A 7,160-nucleotide genomic window follows, 5' to 3' on the forward strand; every position below is an offset into this window, starting at 1 on the left:
TTTGTATTTCTCATAACCTACCCGCCTTCTGACTGCTGCCCCATTGTCTACGGTTGTCACCCGTTGCATCTTTCTTCATCTAGCCCAGAGGTTCCCAAACTTTTTTGCCCCGTAGACCACTTGCCAATTTTTTTTCCGTAGGCCCCCTGCCTGCCGAATATTGAATTTTCCTAAAACTTTTAACGTCCCATGTGATAATCTTTTATTTTTTAGTAAAAAGATTCCCTTTCCTTGCCTGCCCAACAACCGGGTGGCGATATAGTTGCTCTGTCTTTACATTGTGCAGACAGGGGCACCTTTGTGAGGTATTACACCAAAAGAAAATGAAGCAGGATAAGCAACGGAAATTTCTTTCTGTAGCTAGCCCTACAGAACTGCCCCTTAAGTTCTTTCTCAGTACTTATTCCGGTCAGTTCTTCTTGTCACATGTTTTCCGATTCTTCAACGTTCCATTTCGATAGTCATAATGTCCTCAAACTTAGTTTTGAAGTCTGTGTAAAGTACATATAAATGTTGAACGTCATTATTACCCTGGACGTGTTTCAACAACTTGAATATATTATTTCTGACGTGAAAAGGAACGTAGACTCTATGTATATTAGGGTGTCCCAGGACATAAGGAAGAATTTTTTTTTCATGAATTTAAATATGCATACCCTCTTATTTTATTCCATTTGATCCCAATAACTCATATAATAAATATTATTTTGATTAAACACCGGCAACCCGTGCCGACTTGATGCCAAACATATGGTACAGAGTTAATATGGAAGGATTTTCAACTTTCATTTTTGTCCGATAAATAAAATTAAAAATGCACAAATGTTCAATTATGTAGTATTTTATATTTAAAAATGGTTTATTGATTAAATTTTTTCTTCATAGTTTGTTTTTTACAGTCAGGATAAACCTTCCGGTGTTCTTGAACGCATCGTAACAAAAATTATTTTTGTTCCTCTTCGACCGTGAGATTAAGCCATGAAAATCTTGCATTAACTTAACAGTTCTTTCAGCTGTATCATTCACTACCCTCAGCGGCGACACCTTCTTTCTGACTTCTTGATACGAAGCAATATTTGACCACGTCGTAGGGAATTCGTTAAGAAAACTGTCATATGTTTTCAGACGATCAAACAAATACTTGTTCTTGACTGAAATGAAGTCGCAAATATTTTTCTCTGAAACAAAAGTCACTAAATTATGATATGAACAAAAACCTCAAAACAAAACATAATTTAAACTACTTAATAAACTTACCATACAATTTACCATCAAGATCTTCCTTCGATGGGATGTAACGTTTGCCATGGGTTGATAAATTTTTTTTTTTGATATTTCGAGCATTTTTATTTTAGTTGTTTGATCCACAGCGTCGTCAAACAGCGATAAAATAGATCCTTCATCGGTCAAATACAATAACTCCTTACTGAACAGAAATAAAGCTGCTATTGAGATGTTTTCATCAATTTTTTCTTAGGCCTTCATCGATTTCAAAAAGCACAAGTCCTGGTAAGGTGCTTTAACTGCTATAATACATTGTAACCATGGCTTGACATAGGATGTTACTATGAACAGGCAAACGTCTAAAAGTGCCGCCTTATCCTTACCGGTAATTTTAAATTGCGCACAAATTAATGATATTTTCAAGGAATAAAGCGCCTTTGCCATCCATCGAGCACCTGGAGGCCGAATCTTAAATTTTCTCGCTGTATCTTCTCCTAAAACTATCACACAGAGCTCTAAAAACTCTCAATAGTAATCTCCAAGTATTTTTGTTGTCAGTGCAGTATGGTAAAAGTCAAGCAAATCATTGATTTCGGAAGCGGTTAGGTGCAATGTGAGATTTTCTCTGTAGCACTGAATTTTATCGGGATCAACATTTTTACAGTTATCTCGAAACTTTTTGAAGAGTGGTATGTCAGGGCTTGTAGTCACTTGACTGATTTTTACTTCAAACACAGCTTTTAATACCTACTATGGCTATATTTGGTATATATTGACAGTTAAATTCACTTTCCGGATATTGTAGAACAAAACTTCAAGAACTTGTCCATTAGATGGCAGTTTAGAACCCGATATTTGGTATTTTACGACTCCTATTAAAAATATACTCTTTTTTAGAAGTGCGTAAATCTATCAACATCTTCCCTGAACGAGTGATTTTCGTTTACTAACAAAATAGCAAGTTACTACAAGCTCATCAACACGTTTGCTCGCTGGCGTCTTAATGTACAAGTACTGACATCTTTCGATGCAAGTCGGCACGGGTTGCAGTTGTCCAAAGTAAACTAAATTTTTTTCATAAGTGTTTTGTCATTATTAAAACAAAATTAGAGGGTATGCGTTCAAAAATAAAAACTTTAATTTTTTTGGGACACCCTAATGTATATACCTCAATTAACAACTTTATAAGTAATTTCTCAGTCTATTATATTTTTGTAAGGTCTATTGTGTCATTTACGGAACTCATAGATGTTGATTTGAGGTAAATGGGGGTCCGCCCGTATGTACCCCCATTTGAATCTTGTGGACCCCCCAAATTTTTTTTTATCGCTGACATAGACCCCCAGCAAGCCAACATCGACCCCTGGGGGTCCATATAGACCACTTTGGGAACCTCTGATCTAGCCAGTCATTTGATTATCTGTGTAGTTTTGCCATGTTCCTCGGCGCACTAATCATATCCAACCTCATGCGCGTCATTGTCATGTAATAATCCACACTTCACTGGTCTTATATAATTTGTGATCGTAGTGTGATGTGATATGGCACTTTTATCAGGCAAAAATTAAGCGTTCAGTTAATGAATCAGAGACGATAATCACTTGGACAAAAATCCTGCATAAATTGTAATACACATTCATAAATAAATAAACAACCTAACCAAACCTAACGGGTATGGGTGCCGCCGCCCTTGGAACCATTTATTAGATAACCAACACCCCTGCCATAGGTCACCCTAAGTGGTTTGCTACAATTGGTGACTTAGAAGTGGTGCCCGGGTTCATGGGGTTTGTCTAGGTATTAGCGGCGGATGCGTTTGCCCATCTACTGCGTGACGGGCTTCCTGTATAGGAGCTTATATAAAAAAAACTCTGATGGCTGATTGTCTAGGTACTCGTTTCCTTACATTGAAAGAAAAAATCTTTTTTCATTGTTTTTTCAGTGAAAGTGCACAATTTTACATGTACCTACTTACATATAGAAATGAACCTCATTTAAAACACCCAAAACTAAAGAATCTTCTGTAAAACCACCTATTTTACATGTACTTATATATAGGAATGGACCTCATTTAAAACACCCAAAACTAAAGAATCCTTTGTAAAACCACCTTTTTTACATGTACTTACATATAGGAATGAACCTCATTTAAAACACCCAAAACTAAGGTATCCTTTGTAAAACCACCTATTTTACATGTACTTACATATAGGAATGAACCTCATTTAAAACACCCAAAACTAAGGTATCCTTTGTAAAACCACCTTTTTTAAATGTACTTACATATAGGAATGAACATCATTTAAAACACCCAAAACTAAGGAATCCTTTGTAAAACCACCTATTTTACATGTACTTACATATAGGAATGAACCTCATTTAAAACACCCAAAACTAAAGAATCCTTTGTAAAACCACCTATTTTGAAATATTATAAAACACGAAGATAATGACAATAATTTAAAAATATTTAAATAATAACATCTTACCGTAAAGAAAAAATAATTATGTGCAATGAAATTTGCGATGACAAAACTACTCAAAAAATGGGGAAGTGTTATGCAACTACGAGATTTAGCCATTCCTGAAAATTTTATAAATAATATTAATAAAAATTTACGATAATGACGCCGGCAGCACGCTGCCATAATGAACCCCATGGAAATGGTATGGTTGTATGCCAATGTAGATATTATTACTTCTTTCCGAACTAAAACACACCCCATATGTACCCTCGATATATAACAATGGGAGTACTAATTTAACACGTATATTTTACTACTGTCTGTTCAGACATAGAATTTCAAAAGAAGGGCCATATTAATTGTTTTTTTTTCTTTCAACATCTACATTTTTCCCAATGTATGCACCCTCCATTTCTTTATTGGGTTAATGGGAAAGTTCAACAAAAACCAAAAGCAGGGAAAAAAGAAAAGAAACCATGCGAGAAGGCTGTATAGGACGTGTGGAGGTTATTGGAAAAGTTTTACCAGGAGTTCATACACGTTCAGGGGTGGCGGAACTGTTGCACGGGTATTTAGTACCACTTGGAGAGCTGTTAAACATGTGTAAGTGACCGTTAACTTTCATTTTAGTAGGCTTGCGCTGCTAACTCCACCCTCAGAACCCCGTCCCGTTACTGGCTCGAATTACTAGTCCTAGACGTTATGGAACAGCGGAATCTTTTGCAAACTTCATGAAATTCTTAATAAAACAGGCTTTTGTGTACTACAGATAATACCAGCGGGCAAAGTAATGGCACCTAAACAGATGAGTTGAGTTTATTTCGTACGTTTATGGATAAGATTTAAAAGCATACTTTTCTGAATTTGGCTCCAGTTTTACTTAGTACTTAAAACAAGTAGAGTACTTTGCAATATTTTAAATTTAAATACGCACTTTGGCAAGTATGGTACTAGTTCTTATTTTCGAGTAGTTTCAATAAAATTGTTAAAATTCTAAATGAGAATTTGGCTTCATTTACAGAACAAAACAGCGAGATCTGGAGTCATTTTTTATTTCACAAAAAATTTATATTTAATAATACATTTTGAATTTTATTTCAACCGCTATATTAGGGATGCCCCTATGTTATGGCGGGTGAAGTTAACAGATTGAAGATTTTCATAATATACATAATAGTTAGTAAATTATACAATTCCGATTTAGTTAATATTTTATGTGACAAATAATCAGTTGATAATTAATTAAGGCATTGATAAGTATTAAATTTTATATGAATTCGTCAATCAAGGAATGTGAGAAATGTGTGAAGGGAGATTAGGGGATTAAAGTGTAGAATGCATAGGCGTTGTAATTAAAATGTATTGCATCTGTTAGGATCCATAGAGTTATAATTTGTGTTTTGAAAGTATGGAGTTGAATTTCTTTTTTTAGGAAAGCAGGGAGTAGGTTGAAGGTTTTGGGAGCTAGGTAGGTGAATTATGTTTGTGCTGATGTAGTATAAGGTTTAGGTACATTGCAGTATTGTTTGGTTACATTTGTAGTAGTGTAATTGTGTTGTATGAGTGTTTTTTATCGTATTTGTACAAAAATGTGTTAGCATAAATTTAAATTGGAACTGACCAATATTTAAGACAATATACTCGATAAAAATATATTATATTTACACATCTGCTTATGGCTGTAATTCCCAGATGAACACAACTATTTTTAACTCGCAATATCAAATTTGTATACCACGAACATTTAAACCATAAGTAAAATATGTAAAATATATTGCATTTATATCAATTGTTCAAAACATTTGCTGTCTTGTGCCAAAACAGGTAGAAACTCTTAATACTTAATATGTACTACCTTCAAAAGATTATTCTTAGTAACAATGCCATTCCAAATTACTCTAATCCCTTATAAAGCACCCAGCCTCAAGTATTATTCCGACACTAAAATCCAAATGACGAACATATGACTCGTGGAACTGGTTCCAATATCCATCAGGGAAGATCACATATCAGTTATTACTCCCAGTTCATCTCTAGTAACACAGCATGATAACAGCAGAGAGAATAATTCTACGCATAACGCCCACATGAATCTATTTAAAAGACCTAAAGAAAGGTATCGATGCAGGTTAGGGCTGAAGTTAACGCCCGATCAAGGGATGATATCGACTTTGGGACCATTCAGAAATAAAGGCTAGTTGGAGGGGACTAAATTGATTTTCAATTATTGGGCGTAAAATCTTTGGCCGGAATATTCGGTAATGTTTATTGGGTAACCCTTTTCATGGCAGATTTAGGGAGCATTCTAACTTTTTATCTGAAATCTGCAATCTACAGTAAGGGCGCAGCGGTGAACGAACAGTTGAATAGCGGTGTGAATTATTTGAATTACTACGAGTACAGTTGATAGCATGATCAGATAAAGGTTAAAAAAATTAATGCTCAGTTCATATTACGAGTATATCCAAGTTAATTATTTTAATGTGAATTCCGCACAAGAACCCCAATTGCTCCGAGAGCCCGTGAGACTATGGCATCCTCAATTGTATATTGTAAGGCTGAAGGTATCGTAATTCTTATAGTTTCCGAGTTGATATATTAGCCAAAATTTACTTTTGTATTTTATAATAACCATAAAAAAAAGAAAAAAAAGTTTTTTTAAATATCATTAAATATACTAATTTAGATTGGCAGTACTTAGGTGTGTGATTTGAAAATGTATTCTTGCGTACTTCGTAAAATTATTCAAGTTAATTAACTTTAAATCCTCCAAACTGGAACTGATTAGAAGAAATCTTAAATCAGACAAGCGATAAAGTGGGTACCAAAATGATGATATTAATAAATATTTTTATTTTTATTTTGGTATGTGTTTTTATATTAAGATGAATTAAAAGAGAGGAGATAAACATACTGAGACAACAATTGTGGTTTCACTGAACTACCTGGGTCCAGTAAACATACTTTAGCTGGCCGTATTATTCGATGGCAATACTGTTCATAAGCGCTAATAAGTTTTTTAAACGATTAGTTATTGAATATGATAGATAGACAGTAGATATGTAGTAATTATCAAAGTTTACTAAAATTTAACATATCAATTTTATAAATATTTTTAGCTTAACAATTATAATATTCCGTGATTTTTAGTATGTAAAACTGTGCTCTAGAAGATGATTTACCACATTTTTTTTCCTAAAGAAAGGGAGGGCGAAGAGAAAACAATATAAATAATAATAATATACAGATTTCATCCCTTCCTTCTGTTTTCAAAATACGTAGTTAAAAATGCAGCCACGATTCGTCCAAGGGTTTAAAAAGCTATGAAATCTTCAAATCGGGTTAATTATTAAAAATGATTACCCTTCTTAGTTGCATAATAGGATTGCGACCACTAGACCGCAAAGTGTAATAAAACTTACCGGTATAATAAAATGAATGAATGTTAATTATGATTATGAAAACAAAGTC

Source organism: Hesperophylax consimilis, chromosome 6, assembly GCF_061612785.1.
Source record: "Hesperophylax consimilis isolate HC1 chromosome 6, BYU_Hcon_1.0, whole genome shotgun sequence".
Classification (NCBI taxonomy): domain Eukaryota; kingdom Metazoa; phylum Arthropoda; class Insecta; order Trichoptera; family Limnephilidae; genus Hesperophylax; species Hesperophylax consimilis.